This window comes from Schistocerca piceifrons, chromosome 9 (assembly GCF_021461385.2).
Source record: "Schistocerca piceifrons isolate TAMUIC-IGC-003096 chromosome 9, iqSchPice1.1, whole genome shotgun sequence".
Classification (NCBI taxonomy): Eukaryota; Metazoa; Arthropoda; class Insecta; order Orthoptera; family Acrididae; genus Schistocerca; species Schistocerca piceifrons.
This window is the reverse complement of record NC_060146.1, coordinates 191040206-191067624: the sequence shown is the minus strand read 5'-3', so window position 1 is coordinate 191067624 and position 27419 is coordinate 191040206. Positions and strand designations below refer to the sequence as shown.

Sequence of the window (27419 nt, the reverse complement as noted above, 5' to 3'; positions counted from 1 at the left end):
ATGGTAGATTTGATGTGGGGGTAGATCATGGTCAGCTGGAGGAGTGAAGTGAGTCAGACAGGGTTCGACATTGGTCTCTAGTTCAGTCTGATTGGTAAGGTTGGTGCCGAAAAAGTGTTTCCACTATATGGATCAGGAGGAGGAGAGAAGGTATTTATCAAGTCCAGCATTAATGAATTTTGGAGTGGGGCAAACAGGTCAGGCCTTTGGAAAGGACTGATACTTCTGTGGAGCTAAGGCTTTTGTAGAAGTAGGTTCATGACTGTATTTTGGGTCTGTTTAGGTTCTGGGTTCTGTATGATTGTGGTAGTGAGTTTTTGAGGGTGGAGTAAATGAAGTAGGTCTATGAGGTAAGGTTTGTCAGCTAGGAGGAGCTGTGCGGTGGTTTGGAGGTTGTTATAGGAGTGGTGGACAGCGGTAGTCCAAAGCGGGAGAAGAAGTGAATAGGTTGGAGCGGTTTTTGAGAGGCATTGTGCTTGCTGCTCTATTTCCTGGAGGGCAAGCGTTTCATTACGTGAGATGGCATCCAGGAATTTGGGACTGCACAGCAGAAGAATTTTACGAGTCGGGAGACGGTACTGCAAGGAAGATGTCTCCTTAATGTATGAGGTCGAGTTGATGATGTTCCCTTGTAAGTTTGCAAGTTAATTACAAGTCGAGTTACATGACACTGAAGTTGTAGAGTATCTTTTGGGACACCCAGTACATATTTTCTCGAGCACATAACTTGAGATACTTTTCAACGATTGGCCGACACTTTTCCTATTCTTTCAGCTTTTACGAGTGTCAAGAATTTACCATGAGACCTTCGTCAAGAATGTCCACTATAAATTTTGCTTTGGACAAAATAATCTTTATTTTGTTACTGGCTCCTACATTCTGTTACTACATTTCGATTTTTACTAAAAAGGACAGTCCTTCATAACACTTTCGCCATTCAGATGGCGAACTACACAACAGACAGTGCTCACAACACCCGATATTTTGGTCAAAGATATGTAGATGAACCCACTCGTGGCAGGCGATAGTCATTATGAAAATAATGCCATAACCATTAAGAGTTTAGTTTCAGACAAGGCACAATTTAAACACAATTTAAAAGAATTTTTGGTGGCAAACTCCTTCTATTCCATCCATGAGTTTCTCAACAAGTGTAGTAGACCATCTATTATACTTTAATTTTTGACAATACTTGGTTGTAACAGCCAAGTAACTACTTACTGTGTGAATGATGGATGTATGGAAAGCAGATGTAACTCTTAAGTCAGTAAATGGTGGAAGTTTAATTTTAAATCTTGTACATAATCTGACTGTTCTTAACTGAGGATCACTGAAATGAATAATTTACTGTAATTTTTGACAATACTTGCTTGTAATAGCCAAGAAAGTAGCAAATGTATGAATGATGGATTTAATGAAAGGAGATGTAAGTATTAAAAATGTAAATATTAGAAGTTTAAATCTAATTCATGTACATAATTTTACTGTTTATTGACTGAGGATCATTAAAATTAATGAAGCTCAATTTTTTCTAACTATTTTTTGTAATGTGTTTATCTGACATGTCCCGCACCCAGAAGGATTCCCTCTTTTATGGGTCTATGGAATGAATAATTAATCTAATCATCTGATCTAATAAAACGCGACAGGCACTGCAGAAGACTCACTTTTTTAGTCGATTGAAACAAGGAATTCGCTTGAATGAGCACTTCTGGAAGAGCAGAAAGTCATGCGACTGCTTTCATACTCTACCCTGCCCTGGGCCCTAACCTCAATGATAAGCTACGCCAGCTGGTGTGTCGGCTGCCTCGGCAACGAGACTCTGCGGTGGCCAACGCTCCTTACTCCTGTGGCATTCCTCGCCTCGTGTCGACCGCTTTCTCTCCTGGGCTGGGCGTGGTCTAGGCAGGGCGCGTGTTGCGTGTCGCGAGCACGCGTCGATAGCCGCGCCGCCAGTGCAGGTCGCGTAGCGCAGATCACTCCTCCGGCGACACGGGGACGCCGCCACGGCATCTGCACCGTCCGTGGGTAGCGGCAGGGCCGCGCCTGCACTGCTTCGTACCACGCTGCAGTGCGTCTGTTATTCTCTGTTACGATGCAAAGTTCCTTTGGACGCGCAGGCATGTCCAAAGGAACAGGCACTAGGGCGACTACAGCCGATATGAAATACACTGAATGTATTCTCAATTGCGAATACAGCTGATGCACATACATATTCGCAATTGCGAATACATTTAATGTAAAAGGTGACAGTTACTGAACTTTATGAAATAGAATCGTCATAGCTTCTGAACAGTTTGTGTTTGGACGTTCACTTAGCCTGGTTAGTCGTGGGGTATGATGGGAATTACACAACTGGCCATTAAAATTGCTACACCAAGAAGAAATGCAGATGATAAACGGGTATTCATTGGACAAATATATTATACTAGAACTCACACATGATTATATTTTCACGCAGTTTGGATGCATAGGTCCTAAGAAATCAGTACCCAGAACAACCACCTCTGGCCGTAATAACGGACTTGATACGCCTGGGCATTGAGTCAAACAGAGCTTGGATGGCGTGTACAGGTACAGCTGCCCATGCAGCCTCAACACGATACCACAGTTTATCAAGAGTAGTGATTCGCGTATTGTGACGAGCCATTTGCTCGGCCACCATTGACCAGACGTTTGCAGTTGTTGAGAGATCTGGAGAATGTGCTGGCCAGGGCAGCAGTCGAACATTTTCTGTAACCAGAAACGCCCGTACAGGACCTGCAACATGCGGTCGTGCATTATCCTGATGAAATGTAGGGTTTCGCAAGGATCGAATGAAGGGTAGAGCCATGGGTCGTAACACATCTGAAACGTAACGTCCACTGTTCAAAGTGCCGTCAATGCGAACAAGAGGTGATCGAGACGTGTAATGTGCGTTCACCGCGATGTCGCCAAACACGGATGCGACCATCATGATGCTGTAAACAGAACCTGGATTCATCCGAAAAAATGACGTTTGGCCATTCGTGCACCCAGGTTCGTCGTTGAGTACACCATGGCAGGCGCTCCTGTCTGTGATTCAGCGTCAAGGGAACCGCAACCACGGTCTCCGAGCTGATAGTCCATGCTGCTGCAAACGTCGTCGAACTGTTCGTACAGATGGTTGTTGTCTTGCAAACGTCCCCATCTGTTGACTCAGGGATCGAGACGTGGCTGCACGATCCGTTACAGCCATGCAGATAAGATGCCTGTCATCCCGACTGCTAGTGATACGAGGCCGTTCGGATGCAGCACGGCGTTCCGTATTACCCTCCTGAATCAACCGATTCCATATTCTGCTAACAGTCTCGACCAATGCTAGCAGCAATGTCGCGATACGATAAACAGCAATCGCGATAGGCTACATTCCGACCTTTATCAAAGTCGGAAACGTGATGGTACGCATTTCTCCTCCTTACACGAGGCATCACAACAACGTTTCACCAGGCAACTCCGGTCAACTGCTGTTTGTGTATGAGAAATCGGTTGGAAACTTTCCTCATGTCAGCACGTTGTAGGTGTCGCCACCGGCCCCAACCTTGTCTGAATGCTTTGAAAAGCTAATCATTTGCATATCACAACATACTCTTCCTGTTGGTTAAATTTTGTGTCTGTAGCACGTCATTTTCGTGGCGTAGCAATTTTAATGGCTAGTAGTGTAGTATGCGCATGCATGGTTTAGTTTTGTGACGAAGCCCACTTTAATTTGTATCGCTTCACCAATAACCAAAATTGGCGCATTTGGGTGACTGAGAATCCACATTTCGCGATCGAGTAGTCTATTCACCCTCAATGGGTGACTGTGTGGTATGCAAAGTCCATTCACGGAATAATCGGTGCGATATTCCTTGATGGCACAGTGACTACCGAACTGTACATGAAGGTTTTGGAAGATGATTTCAACCTCATTATACAAAGTGACACTGATTTCGAAGAGATGTGGTTCAAAGTGTGTCTACGCCATATTTTGTAACTAATTTACGTTCTTTTCATATAGCTCAATAATTGTTACCCTGTATTTCGTAGCGGGTGTAGTCGCCGTAGTGCCTACATGTCCAAAGGAACTTTGCATAGTAATTCGGAATAACACAGGCACTGCAATATCATATTTGTCGGCCGACACCGGGCAACAGACTTCCAAGTGAAATGTCTCACCTGTACGGCAATATACACTCATGCTCATAAATTAAGGATAATTGCTGAATGTGGTGCCACACAACGTGGCACTACAGAAAACTGGCGCTAATGGCATAGTCACATATGGAACACACACGACACAGATCTGTAAGTCCACAGTATTGGTATAAGTTGAGAAAACCGTCCCGAAACACATGTGCTACAAAACGACACTGTTTCCTGCGCATGTACCCCGACATCAGTATGGGATATGAACACCATGCACACGTACACAGGCCGCACACAACGGGTTGGCATACTCTGGATTAGGTGGTCGAGCAGCTGCTGGGGTATAGCTTCCCATTGCTGCACCATTGCCTGTCGGAGCTCCTGAAGTGTCCTAGGAATTCAAAGACGTGCAGCGATACGTCGACCGAGAGCATCCCAGACGTGCTCGATGGGGTTTAGGTCTGGAGAGAAGGCAGGCCACTCCATTCGCCTGATATCTTCTGTTTCAAGGTACTCCTCCACGATGGCAGCTCAGTGGGGCCGTGCGTTATCATCCGTAAGGAGGAAGGCGCGACCCACTGCACTTCTGAAAAGGCGGACATACTGGTGAAAAATGACATCCCGATACAGCTGTTACAGTTCCTCCGTCAAAGAGATGCAGGGGTGTACTATTCATAATCCCACCCCACACCATCAAACCACGACCTCCATACAGGTCTCTCTCAAGGACATTAAGGGGTTGATATCTGGTTCCTGGTTCACGCCAGATGAAAACCCGGCGAGTCTGAACAGACTATACACGGACTCGTCCGTGAACATAACCTGGGATCACTGTTCCAATGACCATGTACTGTGTTCTTGACACGGAGCTTTATGGGCTCTCCTGTGACCAGGGGTCAGTGGAATGCATCTTGCAGTTCTCCAGGCGAATAAACCATCTGTTGAGTCGTCTGCAGACTGTGTGTCTGGAGACAACTGTTCCAATGGCTGCGGTAAGGTCCCGAGCAAGGCTTCCTGCAGTACTCCGAGGCCGTCTGCAGGCACTGATGGTGAGATATCGGTCTTTTTGTGGTGTTGTACACTGTGGACGTCCCGTACTGTAGCGCCTGGACACGTTTCCTGTCTGCTTGAATCGTTGCCATAATCTTGAGATCACACTTTGTGGCACACGGAGGGCCCGTGCTACGACGTCCTGTGTTTGACCAGCCTCCACTCGCCCTAGTATTTTACCCCTCATAACGGCGTCAAAATGTGCTTTGAACCATTTTCAACAAAGTCACCATGAGCACGTCTGAAAACGTCTGCACACTTACTCGCTGCACCGTACTCTGACATGCACTAACACACCTCTTCGTATGTGGACTGCTGCCAGCGTCACCGTGCGACGACTGCAGATCAATTGTACCTCATGGTCATACCCCGAGCTGATTTAAATCCGCAAACCGCCCACTAGAGCGTTTTTTCACCATGTATCAGTATTATTCTTAATTTATAAGCATAAGTGTACATAATGAATGTATGAGTACGGGATGTAGACGCATAGTTGACGACATATGGAAGTTTTGATCTGTCCGTGAGGAGTGCACGGGTAGCAAAATGGTAACGCGACCGCTCGTGACAAGCGGGAAATCCGGGTTCGAGTCTAGGTCGGCTACAAATTTTCATTGTAGTCATCCCATTCTATAGCTGACCGTTATCCATATTCGCAACTGCGAATACGTTTAATGTACACTGCATCATTTTTCGGTCCACCGAGTCGCACGCAAAATTGCATTCTATCGACCCGACGTCCATACATACACGAACTACCGAGAGTACAATAGTAAAGAAAATCGGTAACATCAGTAGGAGGTAATCTCCGCAACACACTGTCCAGACAAGTACGGGGTCCATACAGAAAAAAAAAACGACTGCAGGATCGTAATCTACAGACGTTATTAAAAGACAATTTAAAGACTTACACCTCCGCTGTAGTTGACATGTATTCAGTTTATTAAAACTCCTACGACTGGCTGTTTTCGACTTTACATACTATTTTACGAGCAGTCTTAAAAGAAACAGAACAAAAATACCGCAAGTACATGTTTGGTTTACCAACATACAAAAAATTTTACAACGGACAGCCAAAAGTTGTATTTACAGTTGTCAGTATATTGTAATATTAAGCGATTACGGTTTTTTAAAATTTTTGTTGACAATCTTTATGTTGTAGCTGATTACGTCTTTTTTTGATCGATTTATTATTTGCCGATTTTAGCCGCTAGTAGCATTTTTAAGACTTTTCAAACAACTTACGGGAATTCAGCCCGGCAGTATTAACAGCGGCCGCTGATATTTCGGTGGTAGCACACCGCGCCATCTTCAAGGCAAACTGTAACGGGCAGGCCATGTACAGGCGAATTTAAAACCTCGGACTAATGCAGGAAAGACAACACACACACTGAACAGTTTTGCCACCAAAGATGACCAAAGTCAGACACATCGATAGTGAGACTACCAACTAGCAGGTGGCGTAACATTGACTCTGTCCCTCTGTTTTTTAACAAGGGAGAGAGCAGGATTCCAAACAGAGTTTAAACAAAGAGACAGGGACAGAGTCAGTGTTACCTTACCTGCTAGTTCTTAGTCTCACTATCGATGTGTCTGACTTTGGTCATCTTTGGTGACAGTAGTGTTCAGTGTGTGTGTTAACTTTCCTGCATTAGTCCGAGGTTTCAGATTTGCCTGTACATCGCCTGTCCGCTGCAGTTTGACTTGGAAATGGCGTGGTGTGGTCCCGCCGAAATATCGGCCCTCAAGCCCGTTTTTAAGAGACAGAAGGAGTGATAATCGCACTGGAAGAGATCAGCACTATAGGGCGGAAGCTAGACTTTCTTCCGCTTGAGTTGGCGTAACTTCTGCGTTAACGGCCTTGCCGCAGTGCATACACCGGTTCCCGTCAGATCACCGAAGTTAAGCGCTGTCGGGCGTGGCCGGCACTCGGATGGGTGACCATCCGGGGCGCCATGCGCTGTTGCCATTTTTCGGGGCGCACTCAGCCTCGTGATGCCAGTTCGTGAGCTACTCGACCGAATAGTAGCGGCCCCGGTCACGGAAAACCATCATAACGACCGGGAGAGCGGTGTGCTGACCACACGCCCCTCCTGTTTGCATCCTCAACTGAAGATGACACGGCGGTCGGACGGTCCCGATGAGCCACTTTTGGCCTGAAGACGAAGTGCTTTTGAACTTCTGCATTACGGCATTTGCAACATAGTCGAGCAGCAGCATGGAACTTTGAGCACCATTCCACAACAGTGGTATTCAGCTGGCGTACTGCTCCATACACATTCTCCGTTCCCGGATGGGTGTGTATCGGTGTTTGTCCTTGGGCAGCCAGGAAAAGAATAACAGCACGTTGATCCTGTTTGGACGCATTTTGTATAACGGCGCGATAGTTCAGGTTTTCGCATTTAGCGCACGCACGAGAGAAACACACAAATGACGCACTAATCCATTGCATCCATGGCAGTGTTTATACATCAGCATCGGACTCGCGCTACGGGAGCGCTGCAACAACGGGAACTTTTTGATCGCCCCTTATGTAAATGATGGACTGGGCATTTTCCATTAATACAATGTTGAGAGTACATATCCTTATACTTATCAATATGAATCCCCTTTGGCGCTCTTTCTTTCTATTTTCGGATGGCGTAGTCTATATAAACATTAAAAAGAGTACACGATAAAGTAGACTCTTGCTACACTCTGATTTGTAGAAGTCTTTTCCTTCATGTAATTGGGGACGTATAAGTTCCATTACACAGACTCCTGATGAAGTGTATTAAGTGGTTTTGCCATAATGTTTCACAGGCTTTCTCTATCTAACCTCTCAAATGCTTTTTCAAAATCTGTGAAAGATATGAAAGCTGGATAGCTTGGTGGACTAAATTCTCTTCCATTCTGTATTATTTATCGAACAGTATTAAAATGGTTCAAATGGCTCTGAGCACTATGGGACTTAACATCTGAGGTCATGAGTCCCCTAGAATTTAGAACTACTTAAACCTAACTAACCTAAGGACATCACACACATCCATGCCCGAGGCAGGATTCGAACCTGCGACCGTAAAGGCCGCACGGTTCCGGACTGAAGCGCCTAGAACCGCTCGGCCACTTCGGCCGGCTATCGAACAGTAGACAGGCGGTTTATTCTTATATAAGAATGACTTCTGCAACAATCTTTAAGGCATTATATTTTCAGGAGGTGGTGTTCCACAGGTCGTATATAATGGAAAAAGTCATATTGTCGCCTTGATCAACTGAAAAATTTCTGTGTTCACCCAAACAGCTTCGGTCGACTAAACATCATCAGGGTCATAGAAGTATTTATAGTTTCATGTCAGACGGAATATAAAATCATTGTCAAATCATGAAACTATTAATTAGGCACACTTATCATATCATAATATAAAGTACATCATCAGTCTATGAGAACAGTGCTACGTTGTGTACTCATTCATGTTATAACTGATTGATGATGTAATTTACACTGAAGTGCCAAAGAAGCTCGTGTATCGGCATGTGTATTCAAATACAGAGATGTGTAAACAAGCAGAATACGGCGCTGCTGTCGGCAACGCCTATGTAAGAGAAATAGTGTCTGGCGTGATTGTTAGATCGCTTACTGCTGCTACAATGGCAGGTTATCAAGATTTAAGTGAGTTTGAACGTGGTGTTATAGTCGGCGTACGAGCGATGGGACACAGCATCTCCGAGGTAGCGACGAAGTGGGGATTTTCCCGTACGACCATTTCACGAGTGTACTCTCAATATCAGGTATCCTGTAAAACGTCAAATCTCCGACATCGCTGCTCCCCGGAAAACATCCTCCAAGAACGGGACCAACGATGACTGTAGAGAGTCGTTCAACGTGACAGAAGTGCAATCCTTCCGCAAATTCCTGCAGATTTCAAGTGTCAGCGTGCGAACCAATCAATGAGACATCGTCGATACCGGCTTTCGGAGCCGAAAGTCCACTCATGTACCCTTGATGACTGCATGACACAGAGCATTACGACTCGCCAGGACCCGTCAACACCGACGTTGGACTGTTGATGACTGGAAAATATTCCCTGGTCGGACGAGTCTCGTTTCAAATTGTATCGAGCGTGTGGGCGTGTACGGGTAAGGAGACAACCCCATGAATCCATGGACCCTGCACGTCAGTAGAGGACTGTTCAAACTGATGGAGGCTCTGTAATGGTGTGGGACGTGGCAGCTGGAATGATATGGGAGGCCTCATACGTCTAAGTACGACTCTGGCAGGTGACACGTACGTAAGCATACTGTCTGATCACCTGCATCCATGCATGTCCATTCTGCATTCCGACGGACTTGGGCAATTCCAGCAGGACAATGCAACCCCCCCCCCCCCCCCAATTGTCCACATTTGCTACAGAGTGGCTCCACGGAGACTCTTCTGAGTTTAAACACTTCCAGTGGCCACATAATTCCCCAGATATGAACATTATTGAACATATCTGGAATGCCTTGCAATCGTGCTATTCAGAAGAGATCTGCAGTCCGTCGTACTCTTACGGATTCATGGACAGCCCTGTGAATACTTTAAGGTACCTGATGAGGGCCAGTCGGTCGAAACTGTTTTGCATGAATTAAGTATTTACCAATAGCTCAAGGTGGTAAATGACATCTTTTATTTATTTTGTTATTTAATACACCTGAATATGTTTTGTAGGCAGTGTTTACCATACTGATAACCCTATAATTTCAAGTTTGCTGTAATCCATTTTTTAAGCAATGACAATGCTTTTGCTTAAAGCCAGTTTTCTCGAATTTTATTGTTTAGCCAAGACATGTTGATCAGATGATCCGCTACCTTTATGATGCACTTACACAGAAAACAATACGAAAAACCATACAGTGTAGTACGTCTTATTGCAAGTTGGCTGGCCGATGTGGCCGAGCGGTTCTAGGCGCTTCAGTCCGGGACCGAGCTGCTGCTACGGTCGCAGGTTCGAATCCTGCCTCAGGCATGGATGTGTGTGATGTCCTTAGGGTAGTTAGGTTTAAGTAGTTCAAAGTCTAGGGGACTGATCACCTCAGTGCTTAGAGCCATTAGAAACTTTTTTTTCAAGTTGGTACCACTGCGTACGTGTAACTACTGCGACGAGGCTGGAGTGAACAGTTGACGTGCCAAGTCTCGGAGGTTATCTTGCAGTCTTATACGCTTTGTTCTGCGACAGTTAACACAAGTGATCGCTGAAATATGTAATCGCTAAGACTTCGAAAAATGGCAAATTGCTGGTGCCCTGTTACCGGAGCATATGTGAAGAAAACGGCTTAATTGTTTAACGTTTCACGGGCGACAGTATCCACACCAATGTTAACATACACAAAACGCGGTAAAACATCACTGATGAAGAGGAATAGAGGGCGAAAGCCGAAGTTAACTGCCACAGGCAGACGAGCATTAAAATGGATTGGGGCCAGACAACATATAATAACCGCGGCAAAAGTGACTGCAGAATTCAGCTTTCACTCGTGTAATTTTGGTAATAAAAACAATACGCCGGGAGCTTCAGAAGGCTCTAACATCATGGAAGGTGCAACTGCGAAACCCTTAATAACGGAACCCAGCGCGAAACTGCGAAAGAAGCGGTGCCAATATCATAAAACCTCGATCCTTGATGACTGGAAGAATGTGTTATGAATCATCGTTTACGTTGTTTCCTGCAAACGACCGTTTAATGTATGGAGAATCCCAAAAGAAGCTTATGGTCCGGCCTGTCTGCTTTTTACAGTCATACGTTGGGAGGTTCCGTTATATCCGTTGGCGGATATATCGTGGTATTCACGTGGTCCTAACATTAGCCTCACAGGCCGGAATACTGCGAATATCTGGACATCCTCGACAATGTTGTGCTTACTACGACTAGCATATTGCTGCCAAACACTTCCATATTTCAAGATGCGCCAGTACACTGCGCCAGTACACACACGTACAGCCAAAATGGCTCTGAGCACTATGGGACTTAACTTCTAAGGTCATCAGTCCCCTAGAACTTAGAACTACTTAAACCTAGCTAACCTAAGGACATCACACACATCCATGCCCGAGGCAGGATACGAACCTGCGACCGTAGCGTACAGCCAAAAAGATTCAGCATCAGCACCAGAATGTGGAGCATCATAATATTATCAAGCTTCTTCGCCAGACCTCAACGTCACTATCAGAGAGTGAGGAGCAGATTTCCAGCCCCCAACATCGTTGAAGTAACTGGCGGATGTTTTGGAAGAAGAATGGGTGAGTATTCCGTTGAAAACTACTCAGACACGATCGAACCTATTCCGCGGAGACTTGCAGCTGTTCTCAAAGCCAATCGTGGCCCAACTTCTTATAAATAAATACATGTCGTGGATACGGTAGGTGTTCATATTATTTTGTCCACCCAAAGTATGTCACGAATAACAGTTTCCAAAATTCGGGTTTCTTCTTCCGCAAGCCACGTCGCGTGTAAACAAAGTGGTTCAAATGGCTCTAAGCACTATGGGGCTTAACATCTGAGGTCATCAGTCCCCTAAACTTAGAACTACTTGTTGTGTTGTTGTGGTCTTCAGTCCAGAGACTAGTTTGATGCAGCTCTCCATGCTACTCTATCCTGTGCGAACTTCTTCATCTCCCAGTGCCTACTGCAACCTACAACCTTCTGAATCTGTTTAATGTGTTCAACTCCTGGTCTCCCTCTACGATTTTTAGCCTCCACGCTGCCCTCCAATAGTAAACTGGTGATCCCTTGATGCCTCAGAATGTGTCCAACCAACCGATCCCTTCTCCTAGTCAAGTTGTGCAACAAATTTCTCTTCTTCCCAATTCTATTCAATACCTCCTCATTAGTGATGTGATCTACCCATCTGATCTTCAGCATTCACATTTCGAAAGCTTCCAGTCTCTTCTTCTCTAAGTATTTATCGTCCATGTTTCACTTCCATATATGGCTACACTCCATACAGATACTTCCTGACACTTAAACCTATACTCGGGGTTAACAAATTTCTCTTCTTGAGGAACGCCTTCCTTGCCATTGCCAGTCTACATTTTATATCCTCTTTACTTCGACCATCATCAGTTATTTTGCTCCCCAAATAGCAGAACTCATTTACTACTTTAAACGTCTCATTTCCTAATCTAATTCCCTCAGCATCACCCGATTGAATTCGACCTCATTCCATTATCATCTTCTTGCTTTTGTTGATGTTCATCTTATATCCTCCTTTCAAGACACTATCCATTCCGTTCAGCTGCTCTTCCAGGTCCTTTGCTGTCTCTGACAGAATTACAATATCGCAGGCGAACCTTGAAGTTTTTACTTCTTCTCCATGGATTTTAATTCCTACTCCGAATTTTTGTTTTGTTTCCTTTACTGCTTACTCAATATACAAATTGAATAAGATGGGGGATAGGCTACAACCCTGTCTCACTCCCTTCCCAATCACTGCTTCCCTTTCATACCCCTCCACTTTTATAACTGCCATCTGGTTTCTTTACAAATTGTAAATAGCCTTTCGCTCCCTGTATTTTACCGCTGCCACCTTCAGAATTTGAAAGAGAGTATTCCAGTCAACATTGTCAAAAGCTTTCTCTAAGTCTACATATGCTAGAAATGTAGGTTTGCCTTTCCTTAATCTTTCTTCCAAGATAAGTCTTAGGGGCAGTATTGCCTCACGTGTTCCAACATTTGTACGGAATCCAAACTGATAACCCCCGAGGTCGGCTTATATCAGTTTTTCCATTCGTCTGTAAAGAATTCTTGTTAGTATTTTGCAGCCGTGGCTTATTAAACTGATAGTTCGGTAATTTTCACATCTGTCAACATCTGCTTTCTTTGGGATTGGAATTATTATGTTCTTCTTGAAGTCTGAGGGTATTTCGCCTGCCTCATACATCTTGCTCACAAGATGGTAGATTTTTGTCAGGACTGGCCCTCCCAAGGCCGTCAGTAGTTCTAATGGAATGTAGTCTACTCCCGGGGCCTTGTGTTGACTCAGGTCTTTCAGTACTCTGTCAAACTCTTCACGCAGTATCGCATCTCCCATTTCATCTTCATCCACATCCTCTTCCATTTCCCTAATATTGTCCTCAAGTACATCGCCCTTGTATAGACCCTCTATATACACCATCAATCTTTCTGCTTTCCCTTCTTTGCTTAGAACTGGGTTTCCATCAGAGCTCTTGATATTCATGCACTTTTTCTGCAATGGACTCTTTACTTTCCTGTAGGCAGTATCTATCTTACTCCTAGTGATATACACCTCTACATCCTTACAGTAGTCCTCTAGCCATCCATGCTTAGCCATTTTGCACTTCCTGTAGATCTCATTTTTGAGACGTTTGTATTCCTTTTTGCCTGCTTCATTTACTGCATTTTTATATTTTCTCAGTTTATCAATTAAATTCAATATCTCTTCTGTTACCCAAGGATTTCTATTAGCCCTCTTCTTTTTACCTACTTGATCCTCTGCTGCCTTTACTATTTCGTCTCTCAAAGCTACCCATTCTTCTTCTACTGTGTTTCTTTCCCCCATACTTGTCAATCGTTCCCTAATGCTCTCCATGAAGCTCTCTACAACTTCTGGTTCTTTCAGTTTATCCAGGTCCCATCTCCTCAATTTCCCACTTTTTTTCAGTTTCTTCAGTTTTAATTGTGGTCAGAGTCCACATCTGCCCCTGGAAATGTCTTACAATTTAAAACCTGATTCCTAATTCTCTGTCTTACCATTATATAATCTGACACCTTCCAGTATCTCCAGGATTCTTCCATCTATACAACCTTCTTTTATGATTCTTGAACCAAGTGTTAGCTATGATTAAGTTATACTCTGTGCAAAATTCTACCAGGTAGCTTCCTCTTTCATTTCTTCCCTCCAATCCATATTCACCTACTACATTTCCTTCTCTCCCTTTTCCTACTATCCAATTCCAGTCACCCATGACTATTAAATTTTCGTCTCCCTTCACTAACTGAATAATTTCTTTTATCTCATCATACATTTCATCAATCTCTTCCTCAACTGTGGAGCTAGTTGGCATATAAACTAGTACTACTGTGGTAGGCGTGCGTTTCGCATCTATCTTGGCCACAATAATGCGTTCACTATGCTGTTTATAGTAGCTTACTCGCATCCCTATTTTCCTATTCATTATTAAATCTAATCCGGCATTACCCCTATTTGATTTTGTATTTATAACCCTGTATTGACCTGACCAGAAGTCTTGTTCCTCCTGCCACCGAACTTCACTAATTCCCGATATATCTAACTTTAACCTATCCATTTCCCTTTTTAAATTTTCTAACCTCCCTGCCCGATTAAGGGATCTGACATTCCATGCTCCGATCCGTAGAAAGCCAGTTTACTTTCTCCTGATAACATTTTTGTATTTTCTCCTTTCATCAATTAAATTTAGTATCTCTTCTGTTACCCAAGGATTTCTATTAGCCCTCGTCTTTTCACCTACTTGATCCTCTGCTGCCTTCACTACTTCATCCCCCAGAGCTACCCATTCTTCTTCTACTGTATTTCTTTCCCCCATTCTTGTCAGTCGTTTCCTAATGCTCTCCCTGAAACTCTGTACAACCTCTGGTGCTGTCAGTTTAACCTAACTAACCGAAGGACATCACACACATCCATGCCCTAGGTAGGACGCGAATCTGCGACCGTAGCAGCAGCGCGGTTGCGGACTGAAGCACCTAGAAGCGCTCTTCCACAGCGGCCGGCCACGTCACACACACACACATACGCACGGAGAGAGAGAGAGAGAGAGAGAGAGAGAGAGAGAGAGAGATGTGTTGGTGAGCAGCAGCGAGTCCTCTCCCAGCTCTGCCTGTGGGGCAGGCTAGAGCAGCCAGACGGCAAAGTGCGTGGGCGTTGGCGCGCGCGATGCGTCACGCAAGGGCGGATGCGTGATGCGTGACGCTGCGTGCGCAACTTCCGCGCCAGCAGGTGACCCCGGGGCAGCGACTGCGCGCCGAGAGAACCATGTCACCAGGGCTACGGCTGTTTACAGCTGGAGACTCTGTTTCGGACTCTTCCGCTCCCCTTCAGCGAATATCGTCCGTACGAAACTTTACATTGCTAATGCGCTCTTCAGCCCGCTGACGGGTTTGCTGTAGTTCTCCGCACTACTCTATTCTCTGTACGCTACAGAGTCTGCATATAGAGTGAGAGTGCTCATTGGTTGATCGGATGCGATACTTTTTTCTCACAGGCTGGAGCGTTGATCACTTGTCTCCCTCTTGTTGTTTAACATTTACTTTGGAAATTTGTGTTAAGTTCGTATGGAAACAAACTGCTGAGGTCATCGATCTCTAGTCTTACACACTACTTAATGCAACTTAAACTACAAAACTTCCTGGCAGATTAAAACTGTGTGCCGGACCGAGACTCGAACTCGGGACCTTTGGCTTTCCCGGGCAAGTGCTCTCCAAGCACGACTCACGCCCCGTCCTCACAGCTTTAATTCCGCCAGTACCTCGTCCCCTACCTTCCAAACTTCACAGAAGCTCTCCTGCGAACCTTGCAGAACTACCACTCCTCGAAGAAAGGATATTGCGGAGACATGGCTTAGCCACAGCCTGGGGGATGTTTCTAGAATGAAATTTTCACTCTACAGCGGAGTATGCGCTGATGTGAACCTTCCTGGCAGATTAAAACTGTGTGCCGGACCGAGACTCGAACTCGGGACCTTTGCCTTTCGCGGGCAAGTGCTCTACCAACTGAGCTACCCAAGCACGACTCACACCCCGTCCTAACAGATTTAATTCTGCCAGTACCTCGTCTCAGCACACTCCGCTGTAGAGTGAAAATTTCATTCTAGAAACATCTTCCAGGCTGTGGCTAAGCCATGTGTCCGCAATATCCTTTCTTCCAGGAATGCTAGTTCTGCAAGGTTCGCAGGAGAGTTTCTGTGAAGTTTGGAAGGTATGAGACGAGGTACTGGCGAAATTAAAGCTGTGAGGACGGCGCGTGAGCCATGTTTGGAGAGCACTTGCCCGCGAAAGGCAAAGGTCCCGAGTTCGAGTCTCGGTCCGGCACACAGTTTTAATCTGCCAGGAAGTTTCATATCAGCATCACACTCCGCTGTAGAGTGAAAATTTCATTCTACAACTTAAACTAACTAACGCTAAGGACAACACACACACACATGCCTGAGGGAGGACTCGAACCTTCTACGGGAGGAGCCGCGCGAACCGTGACAAGGCGCCTGAGACCACGCGGCAGTTTAACGTTTATACCTGTGACCTATGACTATTTTGTCACATAGATTAGTACACTCCAATACGCTGACGATCTGTGTATTTATGCTACTGACGCTTTCTTGGAGGCTGTTAAAAATAACTTTAGCGGAACACTACATCACTTCGGACACTGATTACTGAACAGATTTACCATTTCACCTAGTAAGTCGGCAGCCAGTATATACTCGTGACTCAAACTGAAAATGATTGAAGTCGTATAAGTAGATAAGCTCCAGATTGCCTTTAAAGAATGCATCAGATGTCTAGCCCTTCATACAGAAAATGAACTTCAGTGGTCCCATCACGTAATCCACGTTACGGCGTAAAGTCAAGCGCCGACACGCCAGTCGGGAACGATATAGCGGAGACGGCTGTGAGAAGACGTCAGCCAGTCGCACGCTGACCAACCCATTTCCAGGACGACAACGCTACAGCAGCGGCCCCTATGCGAAGAGGACATTAGCGCCGCGTCCGACTGATCACGGTTCTATAGCAGTTTCAAGACTTGGATAGAAGCGTCAGCTCTTATCACTTGCTTGCACTGTCTATGTAACATGGACTTCCGAATTGTTGTACTGAGCACATTTCTTTCTTTTTCTGTCGTCCTCTGCTTGCGACACAGCTGTGTAACTCACAGATAGTATTGTAATCTTTTCTTTTTGTAATGAAACTCATTAATACGATTTGTTTGAACGCTGCCTAGCGATCACAGAAAGCAGATTTCCTAGACACCCCATATTCGACGACTAGACTGGATTTAAGAATCCATGTCAAAGGCAAGTGTAAAACGTTCTAAATATACACTGCTGGCCATTAAAATTGCTACACCAAAAAGAAATGCAGATGATAAACGGGTATTCATTGGACAAATATATTATACTAGAACTCACACGTGATTACATTTTGCCGGCCGGCGTGACCGAGCGGTTCTAGGCGCTACAGTCTGGAACCGTGCGACCGCTACGGTCGCAGGTTCGAATCCTGCCTCGGGCATGGGTGTGATGATGTCCTTAGGTTAGTTAGGTTTAAGTTCTAGGGGACTGATGACCTTAGAAGTTAAGTCCCATAGTGCTCAGAGCCATTTGAACCATTTGATTACATTTTCACGCAATTTGGGTGCATAGATCCTGAGAAATGAGTACCCAGAACAACCACCTCTGGCCCTAATAACGGCCTTGATACGCCTGGGCATTGAGTCAAACTGAGCTTGGATGGCGTGTACAGGTACAGCTGCCCATGCAGCTTCAACACAATACCACAGTTCATCAAGCGTAGTGACTGGCGTATTGTGACAAGCCAGTTGCTTGTCCACCATTGACCAGACGTTTCCAATTGGTGAGAGATCTGGAGAATGTGCTGGCCAGGGCAGCAGTCGAACATTTTCTGTATCCAGAAAGGCCCGTACAGGACCTGCAACGTGCGGTCGTGCATTATCCTGCTGAAATGTAGGGTTTCGCAGGGATCGAATGAAGGGTAGAGCCACGGGTCGTAACACATCTGAAATGTAACGTCCACTATTCAAAGTGAGACGTGTAACCAATGGCACCCCATACCATCACGCCGGGTGATACGCCAGTATGGCGTTGACGAATACACGCTTCCAATGTGCGTTCACCGCGATGTCGCCAAACTCGGATGCGACCAACATGATGCTGTAAACAGAACCTGGATTCATCCGAAAATATGCGTTTTGCCATTCGAGCACCCAGGTTCGTCGTCGAGTACACCATCGCAGGCGCTCCTGTTTGTGATGCAACGTCGAGGGTAACCGCAGCCACTGTCTCCGATCTGATAGTCCACGCTGCTGCAAACGTCGTCGAACTGTTCGTGCAGATGGTTGTTGTCTTGCAAACGTCCCCATCTGTTGACTCAGGGATCGAGACGTGGCTGCACGATCCGTTACAGCCATGCGGATAAGATGCCTGTCATCTCGACTGCTAGTGATACGAGGCCGTTAGGATCCAGCCAGCACGGCGTTCCGTATTACTTTCCTGAGCCCACCGATTCCATATTCTGCTAACAGTCATTGGATCTCGACGAACGCGAGCAGCAATGTCGCGATACGATAAACCGGAATCGGTATATGCTACAATCCGACCTTTAACAAAGTCAGAAACGTGATGGTACGCATTTCTCCTCCTTACACGAGGCATCACAACAACGTTTCACCAGGCACCGCCGGTCAACTGCTGTTTATGTATGAGAAATCGGTTGGAAACTTTCTTCATGTCAGCACGTTGTAGGTGTCGCCACCGGCGCCAACCTTGTGTGAATGCTCTGAAAAGCTTATCAGTTGCATATCACAGCATCTTCTTCCTGCAGCCCGTCATATTTGTGGTGTAGCAATTTTAATGGCCAGTAGTGTACTTCGTGCCGGGACGGGAAACACATAGGATACGAATCTTGCGACAGATGTACGTAGTATGTATCGCTTGCTGCTGAGCCAACAATAGAAAGCTCTATGACTATGCATAGGAACTCTTAGATCTCCGCCAACGATCACGTCATTAGTGGGAACAATGGAAGCATCGTTATCAGAATGTCGATGATATTTCAGTAGAAAATTTAGCATGAAACACCTACACCATTTGGGGAATGTGCTGAGAAACAAAATTTGCGACTCTACAGTACGCTGCTGCACTAGTCTTTATTTGATTCACAAAACAACAGCACCACATGTAAAGGCATTTTCATTTTCAATGCTCAGCAAGTACCAAAACATCATTCGAAGAACACGACTACTACCCTAAATGGAACAAGCGTACGGTTATCTCAACCAGATACCAGATGCGCATTAATATAGATTACTCTGAGAATCTAGTAATCAATAACAGTAACCTCGAATAATGACCAGGTGCCCCGCGTATACAACACAAGCCGGTGAACCGCAGCAATCAACATTCCCGCCATCGGGTAGCTCCAACGGCATCTGACGCTGCAGCTGGATATGATGTGCCTGAAGAACGTTGTTGTCTGTCTTCCTCGCCGAGTGATCTATCCTGGCGCTGACGTAATTTTTTTGCTCGGTGAGGTTACGTCACGCACTAGACCATCTCCACACGTAGGAGTCCGTGTGTCTTACAGCCAACGTAGCTCGCTGACATCGGCATCGTCGCGCAGTGATGTCTGCAGCTTTCCACACGAGAAACCTCACACCCTGAGCGTGGCTCTCACTTTCGTGACCCTTCTGTCTAGTTTTTCTTTGCGGAGCATTAGTTTGAGCAGCAAATAGTTGAGGACGTAGGTTGCAAGAGCTACTCTGAGATGATGAGGTGAGCAGAGGAGAGGAGTTCGTTGATGGGCCGCATCAAACCAGTTAGAAGACCGATGACTGAAAAAAAAGTTTGATGAGCCATAAACGGCGAAGGGCAGAAGTCGCGTCTAAACGTTTGCGACAACACACGCCCACTTCACGTTTAGATACGTAAGTGGTGGGACCATTGCGTACTTTAAAAAACCGAGCATGTAGTAACGGAAACCAACAAGAAATTCAAGGAGAAATAAAAAAAAAACTTTGAAGTTTGTTCATGACACTGTAGTTCTATTAGAGGACTAGGAAGAGCAGTTCAACGGAATGAATAGTGTTTTGAAAAGAAATTGTAAGATGAACATCAACAACAGCATAACAAGAGTAACGGAGTCTACTCGAACTAAGTCAGGCGATTTTGAGGAACGGTATCAGTAAGGATGTAAAATGCAGGCTGGCAGTAGTAGTAAGAACTTTTCTGAAAAGGAGAAATTCTTTAACAGTGAAATTAAACTTAAACGGTACGAAGTCTTTGCTGTAAGTGTTTCTGTAACGTGCGGTCTTGCGAGAAAGTGAAACTAGGGTGATTAACAGTTCAATTAAAAAGAGAGTAGAAGTATCTAAATTTTCATGGTAAAGAAAAACCCGTAATAAATGAAAAGCACTAGTTTTCGTTCTACAGTATTACTTTTATTGTGTTAACCAGTTTTCGTCTTACAAAGCCATCTTCAGAGATTTACTGAGTTTTGTCACCAATGAAGTTACAATGTTTGTAAATAACATTGGAATAGAAGTTACACGTCTAGACCGAGGCAGAAACGTACAGTAAATAACATATTTACAATGTGGTGGTAAAGCAATGTAAAAAGTAATAAAAGTGAACAGTAAATAAATAAAAGTGGGGTGAACAGGGAAAACTTGACACAAAACAGGAACAGCAAGCCTACATAACAGTTTATATTAATAAACAAAACCAATAAAATAAAATAAAATTAGTACTGACAAGGCTACTTCAGGAGATATGCAACATGGAGAGTGATACACAAACCAATTAAAAGAAGAAAGAATTATCAGTGCAACTACAAAATATGTAATGAACTTAAGCTACATCAATAGATAAACAGAAATGAATAAATGCAGGAAAGTGGAGGAGTGTGAGGGAACATACAGAAAATGCAATCTTTGAGAGTGAGGTGGTACTGCATTTTAAAAGGTAAAAAAGGGGACTGAACAATGCACAACTACAAAAGGATAAACGGGGGAAAAAATTAACATTTTACTCAAAACTGACTGTGTAACAGTTTGCATTAGATAAACGAGCCGAGTGAAATAAAAACAATACTTAACGAGACAACTACAAGAGGTATTAAACAAGGAAAGTAACGCAAGTACCAGTTAGAAGAAAGCCTTAACAATTGAAACTACAGTCCATATGGATTACATAGACAACTTCAATCAAATAAAAGAACTTAATGAAAACAGGAAAATGGGAATATGTAGGAACAGACAGTACGGGAAGTAATGAAAAAGAGAGAGGATTATGGGAAGTCATTTAGGATCAGATCTGGACTCTGAGCTAGATGTTTGTTGACAACGACCAGACACAGCCTAACAGTTCCTCTCTCCTACACTTCACATAATTCTCTCTGTTTTTCATTACTTCCCACAATGTCTCTTTCTACATAATCCCATTTTTCTGTATTCATAAAGTTCTTTTATTTTATTGAAGTTGTCTATGTAATCCATATGGGCTTTAGTTTCAATTGTTAAGGCTTTCTTCTAACTGGTACTTGCGTTACTTTCCTTGTTTAATACCTCTTGGAGTTGTCTCACCAAGAATTGTTTTTATTTTACTTGGTTCATTTATCTAATGCAAACTGTTACATAGTCACAGTTTTGAGTAAAACGTTAATTTTTTTCCCGTTTGCTCCTTTTGTATTTGTGTATTGTTTAGCCCCTTTTTTTTACCCTTCAAAATGCAGTACGACCACATTCTCAAAGATTGCATTTACTGTACGTTCCCTCACACTCCTCAATTTTCCTGTGTTTATTCGTTTCTGTGTATCTATTGATATTGGTTAAGTTCATTATATATTCTGTAGTTACGCCGATAATTTTTTCTTCTTTTAATTGGTTTGTGTATCTCATTCCATCTTGTGTAACTGCTGAAGTAGCCTTGTCAGTACTAATTTTATTTTATTTTATTGATTTTGTTTATTAATATAAACTATTATGTAGGCTTACTGTTCGCGTTTTGTTTCAAGTTTTTCCTGTTACTCCGTTTTTATTTATTTACTGTTCAATTTTTTGTTTTTTACTTTGCTTTGCCACCACATTGTAAAGATGTTATTTATTGTTTCTGCCGCAGTCTAGACGTGTAACTTCTATTCCAATGTTATTTACAAACATTGTAACTCCTTTGGTGACAATACTCAGTAGATGTGTGAAGATGGCTTTGTAATCCGAAAACCGGTTAACACAATGAAAGTAATACTGTAGAACAAAAACAATCTAGCGCTTTTCATTTATTATAATGTTGTACTACCACGAACCGACGGAAGGTTCAGTTAACAAAAATCCTTAACATTAGATTGCAACATCACATAACCGGTGAAGAGAGAAGTGAATCGAGATGAAAATAGACATATTGCGCAACTTGATCAAAAGAAATGGCGAGTTGTTGGGGCATGTCGCTAGGCCTCAAGTATCTGTCATTTTGTTAATGGAAGAAAGTGTGAGAGGGGGGCGGCTAAAATTGTAGTGAGGGACCAAGTCTTGTGCACAGTAAGGAGATTCAAATGGAAATAGGTTGCGGTAGTTACGCACAGATGAATAGGCCGGCGGAGGATAATCTAGCGTGGAGATGCGCATCAAGCCTGTCTTTGAGTTTAGCAACAACAACAAGATGTTTTCACGAAGACTCTTTCAAAAACCCTACATCATCTGATATAGCTTGCGTTGCAAAGTGGTTATCGCATGAAGATCGTATGGAGCATTTCTTTGCGAAATGAACGTCACGGTGAGAATCCCCTTTTTCGTAAAGAAATATACACGTTCACAGAATTTGTCAGTCTAGAAAAAACGTTCGAAATTCTCAGGAAAAGAGATGTAAGCTTTAGAAAAAGACAGATAACACATATCACCTACAAGAGCCAATGGGTAATAATAAGACTGGAAGACCAATAACGAAACGCTTCTATTAAAAATGTCGTAATACAGGGATGCAGTCTTTCGCCCTACTGTTCAATTCCTAAATCTAAGAGACAATGATGAAAATGAAAGAAAGTTTCAAGAGTGTAATTAGAACACATAGCGAAAGAATATCAATAATAAGAATCACTGATGACATGGCTACTTTCAGTGAAACTGACGAAGAATTACAGGATATGTTGAATGGAAGTTTACAATAGCTGCAGAATATAGATTGAGAGTAAACTGAAGAAAGACGCAACTAATGAGGAGTAGCAGAAATGAAATCAGGAATAAATGTAGCATCAAAATTGATGACACCAGAATAAACGAAGCTAAGGAATTCTGCTACGTTAGAGGCAAAGTGGTGCATGACGGACGAATCAAGGACAACATGAAAACAGACCAGCACAGACAAAGATGGCATTCCTGGCCAAGAAAGATATACCAGTGTCCAGCATTCGCCTAAATTTAAGGAAGAAGTTGCTGATAATGTACGTTTGAGGCATAGATTTGTATGGTAGAGAATCACGGACAATGGGAAAACTGAAATAGAAGAGAATCGAAGTATTTAAGATGTGGTGCTACATTATAATGTTGAAATTTAGGTAGACTGATAATGTAAGGAACGAGGAGGTTCACCGCTCATAAAGCATTCATTTCGTGCCAGGCATAGAAAATAGGCTGGCATAAACTACATCCCAAATATGGGTGGTAACTTGTCGCTCTAAAACTGGTAATAAGCAGCACGTGTTACTTTTTTCCGGTAAAATAAGTGACGCTTTGAGTATGTTACCCACAAATCCTAGCCACACATTCCTAGAAATACAAATATGATGCCTTGTATCCATCTCGCTGCCCACATTACCAGTAAAAAATGAGCAATGACCGTCAACACGAAGAGCACCTGCACCACTTACTATTGGCCGATGTCGACGTAAGTAACATGGGCTATATCGCAACTAGATTTTGTTCCAGGCATATGATTATAGGACTTTTTGTCTTATTTTCGCCGTGAGACACCTGTTTTCGACGCTGTGTACATCTTTCAGATGCACGGGCAAGAATATACATTCATTCACTATACACCGTGAAAAGACCCACGGTCTTACCGTTGGCTGATAAATAACCGAATGCAGGCTTGTAGAGCACCTCCTTAACTGTGTGTGTGTCAGTACAGACAAAAGGAGCGACTGTACTGGAAAGACACGGAGACACGAGAAGATTCCAGATGGATTACAGATATTGGACTACAAGCGTACCAGGTGCAGACACAGACCTGAACCATTATTTAGTAATCGTGAAGAGCAGGCTGGAGCTCAGGAGAATCGCCCGTGGAAAGTAGTAAGACTACTGAACCGTACAGGAATGATATGTACGAGGTTCTCTCAGACTGCACATTCTGCGGTAATGAAAACCGACACTGCCAATTCCGTTGAATATGAAAGGACGCCTCTAAAAAGGGCAGCAACAAACATAGATATTAAGAAGGTGACTGTGAATAAACCTGGGGTAATAGAAAAAATACTCCAGTTCATGAACGACAAGGAAAGGAACTACGAGGTCGACCAAAAGTAATGCACCACATTTTTTTTCTTCAACAATTCTTGATTGAACATAATGAGAATTACACACACGAAAGAATGGTAGTTTATCTACACACCCTATTTTTCCACGTAATCTCCATCCCGTTCTATGGCCTTCCTCCAGCGCGAAACCAGGGCGTGTATGCCATGTCGGTACCAATACTTGTCATGGTGGCGTAGCCAGTGCTTCACTGTGCGAATCACCTCCTCGTCGTCCTCAAAATGTCTTTCACGAATGGCATCCTTTAACGGCCCAAACAGGTGGAAGACCGAGGGGACTAGGTCAGGCGTGACAGCCGCGGATGGTCTCCCAGACCGCTGCAAATCGTGGAGCTCCGCCGTACCGCCCACTGATGACATCAGCCCCGTACTCAGCTACTAACAGCACTTCTGTCGACAGCCGATGCTACGTTTTTGAATATTCCCCACAGTTTCTTTCTCTGCAGTGAGAAATTCAGTGATGGCACCTTGCTTGTAACGTACCTGGTGATCAAAAAGTCAGTATAAATTTGAAAACTGAATAAATCACGGAATAATGTAGATGGAGAGGTACAAATTGACACACATGCTTGGGATGACATGGGGATTTATTAGAACCAAAAAAAATTCAAAAGTTCAAAAAATGTCAGACATATGGGACTTCATCTGATCAGAATAGCAATAATTAGCATAACAAAGTCAGATAAAGCAAAGATGATGTTCTTTACAGGAAATGCTCAATACGTCCACCATCATTCCTCAACAATAGCTGTAGTCGAGGAATAATGTTGTGAACAGCACTGTAAAGCATGTCCGGAGTTATGGTGAGGCAATGGCGTCGGATGTTGTCTTTCAACATCCCTAGAGATGTCGGTCGAACACGATAAACTTGCGACTTCAGGTAACCAAAAAGCCAATAATCGCACGGACTGAGGTCTGGGGACCTGGGAGGCCAAACATGACGAAAGTGGCGGCCGAGCACACGATCATCACCAAACGACGCTCGCAAGAGATCTTTCACGCATCTAGCAATACGGGGTGGTTCTAATAAAACCCCATGTCATTCCAAGCGTGTGTGTCAATTTGTACCTCTCTATCTACATTATTCCGTGGTTTATTAAGTTTTCAAGTTTATACTGACTTTTTGATCACCCGGTACATCACCTACAGACGCCATTTTGGAACTGTCCTGCAGGTAAGCTATCTGTCGGAAGTGACGGAAACTTCGCGCGCTCACTCAGGGGACTTCAGATGATACATACGTAACGTTTCGCATTCGTATCACTGTTTTCGGCTGAGAAAAAAATTGGGGGTGATTTACTTTCTGGGCAACCCTCGTACAAAAATTGCCGATCAAATGACAGATCTATATGAGTCACTTAGGAATTAAATTACTAGCACTTACCGTCTTTGAACAAACTGTCCTAACACATAATTTCAAACATTCTCTCCCAGACGCCCCCCACGTAACAATGAAAGGAAAAAAGTTTATCGCTTCCTACACGCTCGCTGTTCACGCCGTAAAATTTTAAATGGAAATATGGAAGTGAGTTTTTATGTTATTACCTCTTTACTACTAACTCTATTCGCAACACATTTTGCAGACAGTATCCACATATATATGTCACTGAAAATACCTACCGAATTTGACCTGCCGAAAATTTCAATATGCAGATGACCTGGCAATTTCATGTCAGAGTGAAGACCTTTCTGAATGTGAAGAACACCTAACGAACAGCCTTACTAAACTTTATGAGTATTTTGAGACATGGCGACTGAGACCAAATGTTTCTAAAACCGAGGTAAGCCTGTTCCACCTCTCTAATCGCCTTTCATCAGCAAAGATCAGTCCACAGTTCGGCCCTCTTGGCACGGTCAGATACAACGAAAGCCCAAAATACCTGGGAGTCACTCTGGACAGAACTTTAACATACAAAAATCACCTTTCCAACTTTGCCAAGAAGATACAAACACGAGTGAACGTTGTGAGAAATCTGGCAGGCAGTACATGGGGAGCAACCACATCAGTCCTCCGAGGAGCATCCCTTGCACTGGTGTACTCTGCAGCAGAACACTGTGCACCAGTCTGGCTCCGAAGCGCCCACGTAGTGAAAGTAGACTTGCAACTGAACTCAGTTATGAGAGTAATTAGTGGTACAGTCCGGCCTACACCTACTTGCTGGCTACCAGTGCTTTCAAACATCTGTCCACCAGACCTCCGTCGAAAGGCTGCTCTTTAAAACCTCTGTCAGCACGTTTCTGAAAACAACTCGATCCCTCTTCGTGACGATTTGCTATCACTGCCCATGAGACACCTCAAATCTAGAAGACCAGCATATGAAATGGGAGTCCAAATGCTATCGACAGGATTCGACCAGGACGCCGAGTGGAAACGTGAGTGGCAAGTTACAAGAACCCGAAACCACGAACTTGTAGACAGTCCAACAGTTCCAGTTCCAGGCTTCCACCAACCAAGGGAGGTGTGGGTGCAGTTAAACAGATATCGGACTGAAGAGGGTAGGTGCAAATACAACATGCACAAGTGGGGCTTTTCAAGTGACAGTGTGTCTGACTGTGGTGACACCGAAACAATGTGAATGAATGTCCAATCAGACGCTTCCCTGGTGGCATTGAGAAGCTCCATCAAGCATCCCACGAGGCACTCCGCTGGATCGAGTCCATCAACATCGGGGTGTAATCTGAGCCGTTTTAAAACTTGTGTACTGTATGTAATTTCACATGTTCATTTTTATATATATTTCTTTGTTTTGCTAAATGTGTATTACTGTAATTGATGCATATGATAATAATAATAATAATAATAATAATAATAATAATAATAATAATAATAATTGAGTAACACAGAACTAGAAGCACTCTATACACTTACACGATCACAATGCCACAAATATAGAATACATCACATACATTCAGCAACAGAAAAATTCACATTAAGCAGAAACGAAGGAGGAAGGG

At 43.9% G+C, this 27419-nt stretch overlaps 1 protein-coding gene and 1 pseudogene across 1 annotated transcript in view; both read left to right on the top strand.

The window, feature by feature from the left end:
- Positions 1 to 27419, top strand: part of LOC124717355 (echinoderm microtubule-associated protein-like 2) — a 655376-nt gene that overhangs the window by 173345 nt on the left and 454612 nt on the right. The window lies entirely within an intron of this gene.
- LOC124717653 lies at positions 7048 to 7165 on the top strand (annotated as a pseudogene).